Source organism: Elephantulus edwardii, unplaced genomic scaffold (assembly GCF_000299155.1).
Source record: "Elephantulus edwardii isolate Elephantulus edwardi_28Jun2011 unplaced genomic scaffold, EleEdw1.0 scaffold00133, whole genome shotgun sequence".
Lineage (NCBI taxonomy): Eukaryota > Metazoa > Chordata > Mammalia > Macroscelidea > Macroscelididae > Elephantulus > Elephantulus edwardii.
Genome location: NW_006399883.1, coordinates 7,294,534 through 7,312,956, shown reverse-complemented (window position 1 = coordinate 7,312,956; position 18,423 = coordinate 7,294,534).

The following is an 18,423-nucleotide window of genomic DNA, read 5'->3' as shown; positions in this document are numbered from 1 at the left end:
TCCTCTGGGGTCTCACAGTCTTCGCTCCTCTGGAGTTCCGTGGTAGGTGGCTGGCTGTTGTTCTTCCCGGGTCTCTTCCAGGCCCCTCTCGCGGTAGAACCCCGTCTGGTCTGGCAGCAGCCTTCTCCCGTCTGGCGGCGTCGCTCTCGCTGGCGCTGCGTCGCTCTCTGGATGTACATTCTTAATGCATAATATTCATGGACAGTAGATTTTTCACTATTGTAAATGTGAAATATCAGGTGACAAGATAGTGGTAGGTGTGGAGTGCGTTATATGTTTTTGGCGAACTTTTCTGTTGGAAGTGGAATTGCTGATCCACAGTTAAGCCTGTGTTATAAAGCTGCAAATGACACTGATTTTTAAAAAAATTTCTTAAAAAAAATTTCTTGTAATTCTTTTTTTTGTTTGTTTTTGTTTTAATTTTGCACTGGTTTACCTACAAAGTTTGTATACATTGCCTCTCACACTGGGTTCCCCTTCCCCAATCCCTCCATCAAACTGTGTGACCCCATGATTATCCCTCCACCCATCCCCACCTGTCTGCTTGCCCCTTAGATCTTTATATACATTTTACTAGTTTTCTCTTTCCATGGAGGAAGACTCATCAACAATCTGCATTACGCAGATGACACAGCCCTACTTGCAGAAACTGAGGAGGACCTGAGGCACTTGCTGCAGAAGGTCAAGGACTGCAGCCTTCAATATGGATTGAAGCTCAACATCAAGAAAATAAAGATTCTCACCACTGGGCTGATTGCCAGTATCATGATAGATGCTAAAGAGACTGAGATTTTTCACAGCTTTAGTTTGATTGGCTTCACAATCAACACTCTTGGTATAGCAGCCAGGAAATTAAAGGATGAATTGCACTGGCAAAGTCTGCTGTCAGAGACCACTCCAAAATACTTAGAAGCAATGATGTTAGTCTGGAGACTAAGGTGCACCTGATACAGGCCATGGTCTTTGCAATCACTTGCTGTGCATTAGAGCTGGACAATGACTAGGAATGATAGAAGGAGAATCGATGTCTTTGAGCTATGATGTTGGCGAAGAGTATTGAATATACCACAGATTGCTAAGACAACAAGTTTGTGATAGAGAGAGTGAAACCAGGCTGCACCTTGGAGGCAAGGATTCTGAGGCTTCGTCTGACATACTTCGGACATGTAAGGAGGCACCAGACCTTGGAGAGTGGTGTCATGCTTGGGAGGGTGGAGGGAAAGAAAGAGAGGAAGACCCTTGATGAAATGGATTGATTCAGTGACGGGGGTAATGGGGGTAGATGTGTTGGAGAAAATAAGATTGGCACAGGATAGAGCAAGGTTTGGGGCTCTTGCACAAAGGGTCACTATGAGTTGTAGGCGACTTGATGGCACATAACAACTCTAATAATGGTCTTACACTGTATTTGTCCTTATAGGACTGAGTTAGTTCACTTAGCATAATACTCTCTGGTCCCACCCAAGTTAGGTAGTGACTTACAAAATCATTACTCCTTCATGCTGCATAATATTTCATCATGTGGATTTTTTATTTCTTTGAAGTGTCTGTACCAATATAAACCTGCCTACAGTGCTGGAGTGTTCGTATTGTTACATATTGCCTGCTGGTGCTTTTTTCATTTTAGATTTTGGCAGATGTATAGTGGTGGCATTGCCTTGTAGTTTTAATTTGTATTTCTCTGGTGTTTAATGAAAGGTTATAGATATTTATGTCATCAGATACGACCAAACTTGGGTGTGTTCATCACACTACTTCTAATTGTGTTCCAATCCTTTGCCAGTTTTTCTTTTGTTAAATGCTGTTGAGTAAGTTTATACTCATAGCAACCCTAAGTGCATGGCCCATTTTCCTATAAGATTGTCTTTAAAAAATTTCTTTATAGATTCTTTAAAAATGGAAATAAAGTCTTTTTTTGAAAAGAATATTTTATAATTGTTTACTTACAGAGTTTATATACCTTTTTTTCACACCAGATTTTTCCCATCAAATTGCGTGACCCTGATTAACCACTGCCCCTCAACCCCTGCTCATCTTCACCCCTCTGCTCCCATCCTTCCCCCACACCCCCAATTCTCATACACATTCTACAATGATGGTCCTATGCAGTATTTGTCCTTATGGGACTGAGTTAGTTCACTTAGCATAATGCTCTCCAGTCCCTCCCAAGTTAGGTAGTGATTTAAAGAAAATAAAGTATTTAACCAGGTTATTTGTATGGCTACATTATTACGTCGTTTTTGTAGAAGCATTGGCATTTAGATGAAGAATATTGCTTTAAACTATATTATTTCTTTAATTTGGGACCATACTTCCATTGGGTGATGGTGGTGGTTTTTTGTTGGTTTTTTTCCCCACTTTGGACACAGTTAATTATCTTTTCATCTTGCATGCCGTAGGAGGAGCACTCCGACACAATTCCACAAAAATCTTTCTGATTTCTTTTTCTCAGCGTGGTTGTTAGGTCCCATCAAGACAACTCTGACTCAGCTACTCTGTTAACAAGAGATCTGAACACTGCCCCATCCTGTGCCATCCTCACTGTTATTTTTAGGTATCGGCCCCTCTTTAGTCAATGTTCTTTTAAGCCCGCAGGGTCTCTTTTACCCAAAAACCATGAATTGAAAAGACCTTTTCTGTTTCTTTTCACTTTACTGAAAAGCGCTGGCAGCTCATGCTCCTCTTGGTGGTCTTTTTTTGACAGGATTTTTTTTCTCCCCGTTAAGATGTTAGTGGACACTGCTCTTACAAAAGCCTAAATGTGGGTGTAGCTTTGAAACCAGTGGAAGCTGGAAGGACTTCGAGGAGAGAGGTTGTTATTGGCTGCTGTTGAGGTGGGCGATGCCTCATAGTGGCTACATGCACAACAGAATGAACACTGCCTGGATTGAGACCATCCTCATGACTGGCTGCAGACCAGGCCCTTGTAATCCATAGCATTTTCATCCGCTGATTCTTGAAAGTCAGTGTCAAACCTTTCCTCCTAGTCTTTCTTGGTTTGGAAGCCCTGCTGAAGCCCTGCTGAAATTTGTTTAGCATCATGTTGTGTGCAATCGAGCCAGGACCGACCCATGGCTGACTGTGCAGCTCATTATGAGAGGCAGTAAATCTCATGCGAGAAGATTGCTCGTCATTCTCATGTGGAACAACTGGTGGATTTGAATCCTGTGCCTTTGGGATTGCAGCAGTTTCTTACCCCCTTCACTGGCAGATGAGGAGATTAGTTAGGGTGAGGCCCACTGGCTGAGCATGAGGTGCCCTCTGAGAGAGTCGGTGGACACCGAGCATGCTTTGAAGATCCTGAGGGAAGTCTGATGAGCTCGGAGGGGGCTGCAGGTAAGGACTCCCCAGAGAGCAAGGAGGCTGATTTTGGATATTTAGCCCAGGAGACCCTTGTTAGGATATGGAACAGCCTTGCTGCCTGCAGTGACAGGCAAGTAAAGTCAGAAGTAGACTGAAGTAACGGAATGGTCTGTGAGGATCCTAGCTAAGTGCTGATGGTTCTACTTCCCATCTTAGGGGCCTTGGTGGTGCAATGGTTAAATACACAGTTACTAAGCAAAGCACCAGCAGTTCAAATCCATTAGCTGCTCTGCTGGAGGAAGACACAGTGGTCTGCTTTCTTAAAGAATATAGTTTAGGAGATCCTATGGGGCAGCACTAAGTTGGCATCAGTATGATGGCACACAACACCTCCACCTGATTTCTTTCTGCTACAGGGATGTGTCCTGTCTCCATACCTTTTCAACCTGTATGCAGAACAGATTATCTGGGAGGCTGGGCTCTATGAGGAGGAATGTGGGGTCAGGATTGGTGGAAGATGTATCAACAATCTGCGTTATGCAGATGACACAATCCTGCTCGCTGAAACTGAGGAGGACCTGAAGTGCTTGCTGCAGAGGGTCAAGGACTGCAGCCTTCAATATGGATTGAGGCTCAATGTCAAGAAGACAAAGATTCTCACCACTGGGCCAATTGGCAGCATCATGATAGATGGTGAAGAGATTGAGATTGTTCACAGCTTTAGTTTGCTTGGCTCCACAGTCAACACTCTTGGCACCAGTAGCCATGAAATTAAAAGATGTATTGCCATGGGAAAATCTGCTGTTAGGGACCTTTCCAAAGTTCTGATGAGCAATGGTGTCTCTCTGGAGACTAAGATGTGTCTGATACAGGCCATGGTCTTTGCAATCATTTGTTATGCATCAGAGAGTTGGACAATGACTAAGGAGGATAGAAGGAGAATTGATGCCTTTGAGCTGTGGTGCTGGAGAAGAGTGTTGAGGGTACCATGGACTGCTAGGAAAACAAACAGATTCATCCTGGAGAGGGTCAAACCAGGCTGCTCCTTGGAGGCAAGAATTCTGAGGCTTTCTCTAACATACGTTGGACATATTGTAAGGAGGGACCGGTCCTTGGAGAGGGACATCATGCTTGGTAGGGTGGAGGGACAATGCAGGAGGGGAAGGCCCTCTATGAGGTGGATTGATTCAGTGACTGGGGTAATCGGGATGGGAGTGTCAGAGACAGTGCTATTGGCACGGGACAAAGCAGAGTTTAGGGCTGTTGTACATAGAGTTGCTATGAGTCGCAAGCGACTTGATGGCACATAACAACAACAACAGGTAATAAAATGTGTGAGGAGAAAGAGATAGTCAAGGAAGGACTGGCTATATTTTAGCCAGCACCCTCCCCATATGGCAAATAATGATAACCCCAAGAAAAGGCTGCTGGGTGCCTTAATATGTTCACACCTTCTTCTTAGACACAGCATTTAATGCTACAACGTTTCCTCAAAACATGATTTTAATGGGGCTGGGGGGGAGGAAAATGAAAAAAATTTGTTCTTAAAAACAATGTAATTGGCAAACAACAAATGCTGGCAAGGTTATGGAGAACCTGGGACCTTTATTCACTGTTAGTGGGAGTGTAAATTAGTACAACCACTATGGAAGGCAGTGTGGTGCTTTCTCAAAAAGTTACAAATAGAAATACCACTTGACCCAGCATCCACTACTGGGAATATACCCAAAGAAATCATAACTGCTACCCAAGCAGATATATGCACACCCATGTTTATCATGGTTTTGTTCACAATAGCAAGGAGTTGGAAACAACCCAAGTGCCCATCAACAAACAAATGGTTAGAGAAGCTCTGGTATATTCACACAATGGAATATTACACTGCTTTGAAAACAAAGCACTCATGAAATGGACAAAATGGGTGACCCTGGAGGACATTATGCTGAGTGAAATATCTCAGTCACAAAAGGACAAATACTGCATAGTGCCACTGTTGTAAAACAGGACTGACATCGAGGTTGGGGGGGAAACTGAGAAAGATGGGATAAATTATGTATACTACATTAAAACAGATGAGGGAGAGAACTGTTTAAAAGGGATATGTGATTACATATTATTGTCATGACAGGAGTCCAGAACAAAGGCTGCACAGTGGAGTGGACCTGAGGGGAGGGATTTTATAACAATGAAAGAATTTTTCTTTTACTTTTCAAAAAGAAGAGCAAACTGGGTGGGACGGGTGGCCAGGGAGAAAAGTGCTACAATTGAATGGAAATGCAAAGGCTCTATAAACTTTCATTAAAATGAATAATCAAACAAACAAAAAACCCAACCATGATTTTACCTTCTTTTTTAACTTAAGCATATATAATACTGTAAGTGGGATAAGGGTGAGCAGTCTCCTCCCGTGTGATTATTGCCTCTGAAAACCCCTGAGAGTCAGCTATGTGTCGGTTCCAACTCTATGGTACACACAACAGTAATGCTGTAAATCTCTCCGGCAGTGCCGTTTACTTGCACTCCTCACTTAGCAGCACATATTTTTCTTCCTAATTTCCACTTGTGATTTCATCTTTGCACCATGGTTATTTGAATGTGGCTGACTTCCCATGTATTTGGGTTTCCTCGTGCTTTTTGGTAATGATTCCTGGTTTAATTCCATTGTGGTCACAGGAAAGGCTGCCTGCCTGCCTTAGAAGTCTGTTAGCCTGCCTGTTTAATGACCCACAGGAAGGTATTCGTTCCATGTGGACTGGACGTGAGAAGAATGTAATCTGTAGTTAGTGAGTGTTCTGTAAACATCACTTAAGTCAAACTCCTGTTGTCCACTGCAGCTTGTGCTGTTGCTAATCAGGAAACCTGCGGAAGCAGAACCTTTATGTTGTGAAAACCTGTCAGAGAAAGAAAACAGAGGGAACAGGTGGTTAGATATGGAAAAACCAAATAGCTCTCATAGGTTCCTCTGTATTTTGTGAATTAATAGTTACTGAAAAGATCCCTAGGTGCATTTTATATAGCACTGCTAATTAAACCAAAGGTCGACAGTTCAAGTCCACTAGGAAGGGTGGTTTGAGGGAAGATGATTGGGCAGTTTCTTCCTCTTAAGATTACAGCTTTGGTAGCCCGATTGTGGGGCAGCATGAGTTGGAACTGACACAAAGGCAGCATGTTTGGTTTGATTTAGACTAATCTAACCACGTGCTTCCATAAAGACTGCAGTCCTGCACTATAAAGGGAGTGCTGGTGGCCCAGCTGCTCCAAGGAGTAAGATGTCAGTCTCCTCCTGTGTGATTTACTGCCTCAGAAAACCTGCTGGAGGGTCAGCTAAGTCAGTTCCGACTCAATGGCCCTTAATTAACAGAAACAACAACTCTATAAAGCATCAGGTTGCCATGAGTCGAACTGATTTGAGGGCAAAAAGTTCCGTTTCTTTTCTTTTATGGATTTTGTGTACTTATTTTTAAATCTTAGTCATCCTCTTGTTAGGTGCCATCAAGGTGAGTATGACCCATAGCAAGCGTATGAACAACAGAGCTGAACCCTCTCCTATCCTTATCCTCACACTTCCTAACACACGAGAGACCATTGTGGCAGTGACTCCAACTGGTGCAGGGTCTTCCTGTCCTTCACCAAACTTTTGCCTTTCCAAGCCTGATGTCCCTCTCCAAGGAATAACTAGCGATATGCCCAAAGTATGTGAGGTGAAGCTTTATCATCTTTGCCTCCAAGAAGCACTCTGGCATTTTCTCTAAGATATATTTGTTTGTTTGTTTTGGCAGTCCATGGGATGTTCAGCACTTCTCTCTAACACTGTAGCTCAAAGCATCAGTTCTTCTGTCATCCTTAGTCATTGTCCCACTAATTCATAGCACGTGATTGAAAAGACCATGGCCTGAATCAGACACACTTTCATCCTCAAACTGACATCATTGTTCCTCAGTAATTTGGAGAGGTCCCTAACCGCAGACTTTCCTAGTGCAATACATTCTCTTGATTTTTGACTCTTGGTACCCAAGATTATATGTAAGATGAAGTTGTTGGCCATTTCAATCTTTTCTCCATCTGTCATGATATTGCCTATCGGTCCAATGGTGAGAATTTTTGTTTGCTTGACACTGAGATACAACTTATATTTTTTTAAATTTTTAAAAAATTTATTCTTTTTTTTATGTGTGTACTGTCAAATTGAATCTGACTGGTATAGGAGGAGATTGCCCCCTCCTTTTCCAGCAGAGCATCTGGTGGATTCAAACTGCGTACCTCTGGGATCGCAGTGCAGCTTCCTGCCACTAGACCACCAGAGGTCCCCGAGATACAACTTATATTGAAGGCTATATTCTTTAATGTTCTACAACTATTTCACGTTTTTCTCACTTCCAGCAAGCAAGCTTGTGTCATCTACATAACTCAGGTATTGATGAGCCTTCCTCTGATCTTGATGCCACATTCTTCATAGATTCCAGCTTCTCGAATAATTTGCTCAGCATACAGATTGGATAGGTATGGAGAGAGAATGCAACACTGGAGCACTCTCTTTCATTTTAAACCATGTAGTGCTCCCTTAGGGAGCTCTGGTGGCCTAGTGGCAAGAGGCTGCACTGCAAGGGGGGGGGAACCCCAAAAAACCAAAGGAGCTGCACTGCAATCCTGAAGGCACGTGGTCCGAGGCCACCAGCTGCTCTGCAGAATAGACATTCTTGTGATATTCTTTCCCTTCAGCCAGGATCCATCTGACATCAGCAATGATACCTCTCATGCCATGACATCTTCTAAATCCTGTTTGAACTTCTGGCAGTTCATTATCTCTGTACTGTTGTAGCTATTTTTTAATGCTCTTCTGCAGTATTTTGCTTGCATGTGGCATTGATTATATGTCCTATAGTATCCACATTCTGTTGGATCACCTTTCTTGGGAATAGGAACAAATATGTACCTCTTCTGATCACTTGGCTAGACAGCTGTCCTCCAAATTTCCTGGCATAGACTAGTGAGGCCTATCCAAGGATTTGTTGGTTGAAACAAGTCAATTGGTATCTCATTGATTCCTGGGGCCTTATTTTTTTGCAAATGCCTTCAGTGCAGCTTCAGATTCCTCCTTCATTACTTTTGGCTCCTGCTCATATCAAATTTGATCAAGAAATTTTTCTGTGATGAACAGTGACTCTGTATATTCCCTCCATCTTATTTTGATGCTTCCTAGATCATTCAACAACATATTACACATAGGAACTTTCAATATTGCTACTCAAGGCTTGAATTTGTTTTTTAGTTCTCTCAGCTTGAGAAATGCAGTGAATTTGTCCCATTTTATCCTTTAATTACACTTCTGCTCTCTGCACTTGCCATTGTAATACTTTGTCCTCCCAAGCTGCCCTTTGAAATCTTCTATTTAATTCCCTTTGTTTTGGCTTCTTGTTGCTCTAGTGCAATTTTTAGAGTCTCTTCTGACATCTGTTTCCATTTTTTCTTTCTTCTTCAAAAAGTAGTAACTTTTGCTCTCTTCATGGATGCTATCCTTGATGTCATTCTACAACTCATCAGGTCTTCAATTATTGGTGTTCAATACTTTAAACCTATGTGATTTTAAAATTCAGGTGGAATAAATTCAAGATCATATTTTGGTTCTTTGGAACATGTTTTAATTTTCTTCAGCTTTAATTTGATCTTGCACATGAGTAAGTGATGATCTGACCCACAGTCTGCCCTTGGCTGTGGATATTGATCTTCTTCAGTGATTCCTTCCATAGATGTAGTCAATCTGAGTGTAATGCAGTGCAACATGTGAGGTTCTTGTGTAATGTTGCCATTTGTGGGTTTTTTTTTATAAAAAGATATTTGTAATGAATAAATTATTGAACATACAAAGTTTGATCATTCTATTTACAGCTTCATTTCTGTCATAAAGTCTATACCTTCTGACTGCCATTCCTTCATTGTTTCCAACTTTTGTATTCCAATCCCGATTTATCATTAATGTTTCTTGATTGCATGTTTGGTCAAGTTCATGATCAATGATGATGATTAACCGTCCTTTTGTTGTTGTGTATTGTAGGGTTGGAACCGACTCACAGCTGACCCTCCAGTAGGTTTTCAGAGGCAGTGATTCTCATGAAAGGAGACTGCCCATCCTTCTCCCATGGAGCAGCTGGTGGATTCAAACCACATGCCTTCAGGATTGCAGCACAGCTTCATGCTACGAGGCTGCCGGAACTCCCTAGTGGGAGCTTACCATCTCACTGTGATTTTAATTTCCATTTTTTTGAAGGGTAACCATGTTGAGAATATTTTTGTGTGCCTGTTGGCCATCTGAATATTTTCTTTGGTGAGGTGTCAATTGTAAGATTTGATTGAATGCCTGACATTAAGAATTTTTTTCATTCTTGAGTGCTGAGATCCATTAGTCCTTTAAACAACGTTCCTGTCCAGAAGACAGTTGTAAATTACTTGTGGTTTTATCTGATTCTTCCAAGATGTATTTTTAAGCTTGCTCAGGTAGGTCAAGAGCAACCCCTATTCTAGTAATAATCTGATTGTATTTTTTGTGTGTTCTTTGTTTTTTAAAATATCTTTTTATTATACTAGTTTATTTACAAAATTCTAATACATTGTTTTTCAAACTAGTTCTGTCCCTTTTCCCTAACACCTCCATTCATCTAATTGTGTGACCCCATGTACTTAAAAAAAAAATGTTAGTGGTTTATTTACAAAATTTGAGCACATTGTTTTTCACATCAGATTCTTTCCCTTTCCTTCATCCCCCCCCTCATCAAATTGTACAATCCCATGATTAACCGCCCCCCCCACACACACATCCTCATCCCTCTGCTTCCACCAGCAACCTGCCTTGGATCCTCATGCTCATTCTACAGTAATGGTTTTTTTACAATATTTGTTCTTGTGGGACTAAGTGAATTCACTCAGCATAATGCTCTCCAGTCCCTCTCAAATTAGGTAGTAATTTACAAAATCATTACTCCTGTGTGCTGCATAGTATTCCATTGTGTGAATGTACCATAATTTCTCAATCCATTCACTTGTGGTTGGACATTTTGGCTGTTTACATGTTCTTGTGATGGTGAATAATGCTGCTATGAACATTGATGTACAAGTCTCCATTTGTGCCTCAGTTCTCATTCTCTCAGGGTATATTCCAAGCAGTAGAAAAGCTGGGTCATAAGGAATTTCTATGTTCAGCTTTTTGAGGAAGCACCAAACTGTCTTCCACAGTGGTTGCACCATTTTACAATCCCACCAACAGTGTATAAGAGCTCCTTTATCGCCGCATCCTCTCCAACATTTATTATTTGCTGCTCTATTAAACTTTGCCACTTTTACTGGAGATCGTACCTCATTGTGGTATTGCTTTTCATCTCTCTTATTGTCAGTGATTTTGAGCATTTTTTTCATGTGTCTGTTGGCCATTGAATATCTTCATCTGTGAAAATTCTTTCCCTGTCTTTTCCCGTTTTGTAATTGTGTTTTCAGTCTTTTTCTTGCTGTGGCCCAGGAGTATTCTGTAAACTTTCATTATGAGACTCTTGTCTGAGTCGTTATTACCAAATGTTTGCTCATGCACTTAAGATGTATAGAGTTCTATCTGGTGACTTAGTCCATAGGGAGTTGTGCTGCTAACCCAGAGGCCGTGCCTCTGTGTTCAAACCCACCAACAACTCTGAGCGAGAAAGATGGACTCTCTGTGATTTACAGCCTCAGAAACCCAGTGGAAGGACAGGTACGTTCTGATTTGACGACAATGAGAGTGAATTTAAGGTGAGGCCCCCCTAGGGTCACTGTGGAATGCCACCCTCTCTGTTTAATGATGCCTCTGTGCTCTGACTGGAGAGGGCACAAGTGTTTGCTCAGAATTGTCTTAACTTTGCCAGATTTGTTTCTCTCTTTTCGGCTTATGAGGTCTCACTGACATATATGAAGCTAGGACATTCTGAAGTTGTACATTAGCCAGTAGGACATTCTGAAGTTGTATATTGTTGCATGTTTGTCTTTAAGTCTGCAGTTCTTCTTTCAGGCATTCCGTTCCACACATGCTAGCTCACTTGGCCTTTCTAGCTTTTCATTTCTGTGTGTCAGTATTTCTATTTACTAAAGCCATTCACTCATAGTATCCCAGCACTAGGTAACTAAGACAGATACGAAGACCAGTGCTCAGTTACCTACAAGAAACCTCTGGAAATACAAAACTGAAACCAACACCTCAAGCCAATGCTGATTCATAGTGACCCGACTGCCCTAGAGGACAGCTGCCTCATTCATTTTCCAAGGCTGTATCTCTTTATGGAAGCCGACTGCCCCAGCTTTTAGATTCTGGGCTTCTCTTTTCTGTGCTGTGGTCATAAGATTGCTTCTAGGTGCAAACGCTAGAGGGAGCGAGACATTACCTAGGTGGATCTCTTTTCTTAGAGACGTAAGGTTGCACTGCCAGTTTCCGCAGGTGGTTATTGTTGGGCAGTGATTCTCAACTATCTTCCTTCCCCACAGGGTCAGAAGCAGAATTCTTTACTGCAGTTTTTTATTTCCTTTCTTCTTCTTTTTTAAATAATTTGTTTTTCATTGTTGCACGTTTCCTTCTCTTCCCCTCCCCTTCCCTAGTCCAGTGTGCAATGCACCCCTTGTTCTAGATCATTGTCATGCATATAATGTTTAATCATATATTCCTTTCAGACAGGTCTTCCTCTCATCTGTTCTAACATAGTTTGTTATTTATCTGCTCTTTCCCTATTCTCTCCCCAATGCCCTCATGTCTGTCCTGTTTTATAACAGCAGTGTTATACAATATTTGTCCTTTTGTGACTGAGGTATTTCACCCAACATAATGCCCACAAGGCTCCCCTATGTTATGTCATGTTTTACAATTTAACTTTTTTTAATGCTTTATAATATTCCACTGTGTGAATGCACGATAGTTTTTTCTATCCATTTGTTTGTTGATGGGCACTTGGATTGCGTCCATCTCTTTACTATTGTGAATAACAGCAATAAACATGGGTGTGCGTTTGCTGCAGTTCTAATGTGCTGTGACAGGTGAGAAGCAGAGTCTCTTCTTTGAACTCTCTCTCTGCCTTGTTGGTTATTAATGTGGGGGTTTTTTTGGGAGAAGTAGGAGTTGATTTGAAGGTGGTCTTTCCAGCCCTTTATCTATACAATTTTACAATACAAATACACAGTGTTGAATGTGTGAAACGAATTTGAATTTTCAAGTTTATCTTTCAAGTTTTTAAAATTTAACTTTCTTAACTTTTTAAAAAAAATTTCTTTTTTAAAAAAGATCTCTTCATCTTCATGGTTATGATTTCTAGGTGTCATCTCACATTTAAACAAGCTTTCTCCACTCTCCTCACCTGTAAGATGATCTATTCGGGAAGGAGAGATGAAGTGTGAAACTGTAGACAAAAACAAAATTCTGATGTGTGGAGGAGAGGGAGGTCTATTGGGAGTGACAATGTGACAAGACTGTGACTTCCACTTCAAAAGCGGTTTGGTTATTATTTTCTCCTCTCAAAAACCTGCTTTTTATCTGTGAAATGGAAGTAAAGTGGCCGGCTCTAGCATTCCCAATGGGATTTACCAGTGTTTGAAGCCGCAAATGGCAAGCCCTATGTTTGTTATTATGCTTTGCTCTTCCAATTCCACGACAAAGAAATGAAGTAAAACAATAAAGCTGCTTCCCTGGCTCCTGTGGGCTGGCTTTTCTTGCTGCTGGGTGTGAGCAGGAAGCCTTCTGGGGGAGCAGTGCCTCTGTGGGGGTGGAGGTGAGGATAATGACAATATGTCTGTCCAGGGCTCTTAAGTGATCACTGGGTGGGAGTGAATAGGATGGTGACAAAGGAGACAGAGGTGCTGGAAGCCTGGAATGCCTGGGATTCACAGCGTTTCAGTCAGTGTTCTCCTGCAGACCGTTAGTTAGATTACCAGTGGATGTGAAACATCTGCCCGGAATAGACTGGAGTAGACTGGCTCGGAGCAGCTGCTCCTTTTGCTCCTTTTTCCTTCCAATGGAAGACAAATGAGAAAATTCCATGACCATTGAATCTGTATTCCAAGATTCCCAGTTTTTACAACAAGTGGCCTTTCCGACAAAGCAAACAAGAAGGACACCGCCCGTGCCCTAAGGTCGATCCTGTGTTACTGTCTCAGCTCCCCAGCTTTGTTAACCTGACAGGAGCTTCCCAAGTCAAGCCGACTGCATACCACTGCCTCGTGGAATAGAAAGGCGCTCTGAGCCATAACAAAATTATATATTCTAATATCTGTAACAACATTATGTACTACAGCGTTCACAAGGCCATTACAGATGGAATGTAAATGAGAGACTCCATTCCCCATTAGGTACTTGTTGGAAAGCTGTGCACTGTATGTGGTTAAATGGGACCAACAACAACAGACTTCATTGCCATCAAGTCAGAAGTTGTTAAAAAGAAGAAGCCACATTAAAACAGTATGAAGAAAAAAGATTATATACAAGTATCACTCATGAATATAAATGCAAAAACAGGAAATATTAGTAATCAGAATCCCAACACCAGGTTGAGAATAGAATACTCAATGAAAGAATGGGGTTTATTTTAAGAATACGGTTTATTTGAAGAATGCCGTTTGATAACTATTAGGAAATCCTTTAGTATTCTAGTAATAGATCTAAGGGAAAAAATACTATTATTTCCACAGAGATTATTGTCATTGTTATGTGCCATTGAGTTGACTAAGATGTGTAGTGACCCTGTGTACAATATCTCTGAACCCTGCCCTATCCTGAGCCAGTCTCACTGCCTCTGACATACTGCCTCCATTACCCCAGTTACTGTGTCAGTCCATCTAATCTAGTGTCTCCTTTTCCTGTACTATTTCTCTACCCTTCCAAGCATATTGTCCTTATCCAAGGACTAGTTCCTCCTTGCAACAATGCCCAAAGTATGTGAGACAGAGCTTCAAAATCTTTGCCTCCAAAGAGTGACTTGGTTTCACCCTCTCTGGACAGATCTGTTTGGTCTCTTGGTAGTTTCTGATGTATGTTCAATGCTCTTCTCCAGCACCACAACTCAAAGGTATCAATTCTTCTTGTCATCCTTAGTCATTGTCCAGCTCTAGGCTGACATTGTTGGTTTTCAGCACTCTGGCGAGGTCCTGACACCAGGTTTTCCCCAATGCCACTCCTCTTTTATTTCCTGACTCCTTATTACCTGACTGCTGGTGCCAAGAATGTTGACTGCAAACTTGAGCAGGCTGAAATTATTAACAAGTTCAATCTCTTCTCCACCTATCATGGTACTGCCAGTTTGTCCAGTGGTGAGGAGATTTGTTTTCTTGGTGTTGAGTTTCAATCCATATTGAAGACTATAGTTCTTGACCTTCTGAAGCAAACAGTTCAGGTCTTCAGTTTTTTGTGAGCAAGGTAGTGTCATTTGCATAACACAGGTTCTTGATAAGTCTTCCTCCAATCCTGATGCCACATTCCCCCTCCTATAATAGTCCAGTCTCCTGAATGATTTGCTCTGAATATAGAGTGAAAAGATACGGAGACAGGATGCATCCTCGACACATTCCTTGCCTGATTTTGAACCATGCAGTGTTTCCTTGCTCTGTTCTGACCACTGCTTCCTGGGCTTTTGCAGAATTCCATCTCCATTCATGCTAAACATATCCCTGCCATTGAATCCATTTCACCTCATGACTCTAGGAGTGACCAGATTTTTTCAGTGATTTCCAGGGCTGTAAGTCTTTAGAGAAGCAGACTGCCTTTGTAAGCAGGACTGGCGCTTGGGTTAAAACCAGCTTCTGGTTAGTAGCTGGATGCTTTGACCACTTTGCTACCAAGATTCCTCAACAACACTTAAGGAAGCAGGGATCTTAACTCCAGAAACCCCTTTACCATAGAGTTGGAATTGCTTCATAGCTGACCCTCCAGCCGTCATGTAAGACTCACAGCAAGCTTATGAGAGACAAATCTGAACCTTGTTCTACCTGCACCATTCTTATCGTCTCTTACACACTTGAGCCCATTGCCACAGCCAGTATACCAGTCCCCTTTGCTGAGGGTCTTCCTTTCTTTTGCTGACTCTCCACCTTTCCAAGTGTGCTGTCCTTTTCCAAGGAATAGCTTTATCTAACAACCTATTCAAATATGTGAGATAAAGCTTTGCTATCCTTGCGTGGTCAATGAAACACAGATAGACATTGCTCTGGTACTCTCTGCTTTTGGCCAAGATCCGTCTAACATTAGCTATGATGTCACTAGTGTCATGACATCTTCTAAACCCGTCTTGCACATCTGACTGTTCTCTGCTGATGTACATAGGAGAGGAAAACCCTCAATAACATAGATTGACAGAGTAACTACAATAATGGGTTCAAGTGTGTCAGACAGTAAGGATGACACAGGAAGGAACCAGGGTCAGATCTGTTGTTCGTATGGTCACTAGGAGTTGCATGTGACTCAACAACACATAACAACTACAGCAATTGGTGTTGAGTCAGTGATGACTCAGCGACACTACAGGACAGAGCAAACCTACCTTTAGCATTTCCTAGACTGTCCCTGGAAAAAGACATGGAGGTGGAGGGTAAGAAAGTTAGGAAGATCCTCGTCAAGATGGATTAACACAGTGACTATAACAATGTGCTTAAACTTATCAAAGATAGTGAAGTTAACATTGGGTAGGACAAGATTCCAATCTGTTGTTCTTAGAATTGTTGAGTGGTAGTTGACTCAAAGAGATATAACCACCACCACCACCACCACCACCTTAGTGAAACCTGACTGTCACACGTTCTTCCTGCAGAGCAACTGCATTGACCTTTCAGTTAGCAGCCGAGCCCTTAGGCATTGCACCACCAGAGCTCCTAGAAGAAGTGTCCGTGTGTACATGTGCTTGGAATATTTTCTAGCTCTGATTATTGAAAGGCTATAGAAGCAGTTGCTTGCCAGTAGCAGTGAGCTCACCTAGCACCTTGGGTTTTAAACAGCGTTCTCCAGTATAAGAAACCCAGGATGCTTGGTGAACAGATTGATTCCTGGACTGGGGCAAAGAAAATGCAAGTTGAGCCTGGGATACTTTGTGGAGCTAAGTGCTAGAAAAAGGTGGAGAAATTGTCAGAAGAACACAGGAGTCAACATGAAGGAATGCCAAAGCTGGAATAATCTGAGCTACAAAATAAGTAACAATAGTATTGGATTAGGTAGTGTGGGACTTTAATCATAAATATTTGTGAATCCATACAGAAACAAATGATTGTTGTTGAATGACTTTGGACTAATCTCAATTTATAAGGACTATATACAGGAGCTCTGGTGGCTAAGTGGCAAGAAATTGCGCTGAAATCCCAAAGGCATGTGGTTCGAGGCTACCAGCTGCTTTTCGAGAGAAGGATGGACAGTCTCCTCCTGAGGGATTAACTGCCTCTGAAAACTCACTGAAGTGTCAGCTATGGGTCATTTCTGACTCTATGGTACACAAAAATAACAACAACAACAACATATGACAGAGTAGAACTGTCCACAATGCTTCTCAGGTTATAATCTAAAGGAGCAAATCACCAGGTTTTGTCTTAGAGCCGTAGGGTGGTTTTGAACTGCCAACATTTAGGTTAGCGACCTAGCACTTAATCCTTGTGCCACCAGGGCACCTTACTGATATACATAAATAGGCACGTTATTCAGTTCAGTGATTTAGCCATAGTTTCCGTGACTCTCACACAATGACTAGATTATTGTTGTTCTGTGCTGTGTAGTCGACGATGATTCATAGCAACCCATGTGACTGACTCCTAACAACGAATCTGAACCTCACCCTATCCCGTGCCATCCTCACCATCTTTGATATACTTGACCCCATTTCTAGTCACTATGTCAATTCGTGTTGAGAGTCTTCCTTTCTTACACTAACCCTCCCTCTAAGACCCTTCCAAGCTTGATGTCCTTTTCCAAGGACTGACCCCTTTTGACAACATGCCCAAAGTATGTGAGACAAAGTTTCACCATTCTTTCCTCTAAGGAGTGCCCTGGTTGCCCTTTCTCTAAGACAGACTTGCTTATTCTTTTTTCAGTCCCTGTTGTTGTTGTTGTTGTTGTTAGGCACCATTGAGTTGAGTACAGCTCATAGTGACCCTATGCACAAAAGATCTAAATCCTTTACTATCTTATACCATCCTCGCACTTCCTGACACACAGGAGCCTGGTGCAGCGGTCACCATGTCAGTCCACCTGGTTGAGGGTCTTCCTCTCCTTCGCTGACCCTCCGTCCTTCCCAGTCCTGGAGAGGGTGCAGCTGGAGTGCTCTTTGGAGGCAAGGATGATGAGGCTTCGCCTTGCATACTTTGGGCATGTTGCTAGCAGAGGCTATTCCTTGGAGAAGGGCAGTCCATGGTATATTCCATATTTGTCACCAACACCAGTTTAAAGGCATCCATTTTTCTTTGGTATTCCTTATTTGTTGTGAAACTTTCACATGAATATAGAACAAATGAAAATGTCATGGCTTAGATCAAGCATACCTTAGTCTTTAGACTGACATCCTTGCTCCTCAGCACTTTAAAGAGGTCTTAAGTACTAGGTTATCCCAATACAACATATCTTTTGAGGTCTTGACTGCTAGTAAAAGCCACTTTTTAAAAAAAAAAGTCATAGGAGAAAACAGATATTTACTCTTCAATAGTATTTTCTTCAAGATATTTTATTAATTCCAACAATGAACCAACTTATTGTTGTTGGGTTGATCTCAACTCATAGCTAGCCCTCAAGACTGAAATATTTCTAGGAGCAGACTGTCCATCTTTCTCTCTTGGAGCAGCTAGTGGATCAGAACAGCTAACATTTTGGTTAATAGTGAGACAGTCTCCACACTAAACCACCAATTCCTAAATTTTATAATTTAGGAATTTGTTGTTGTTATGTGCCTTTGAGTCACTTGCTACTCATAATGACCCTGTGTACAAGAGCCCTGAAACCTGCTCTATCCTGTGTCAACTTTACTGTCTCTGACACACCTACCCTCATTACCACAGTCAATCCATCTTGATGGTCTTCCTCTCTTTCTCCATCCTTCTACCCTTCCAAGCATGGTGTCCCTCTTCAAGGACTTGTCACTCCTTGCAACATGCCCAAAGTAT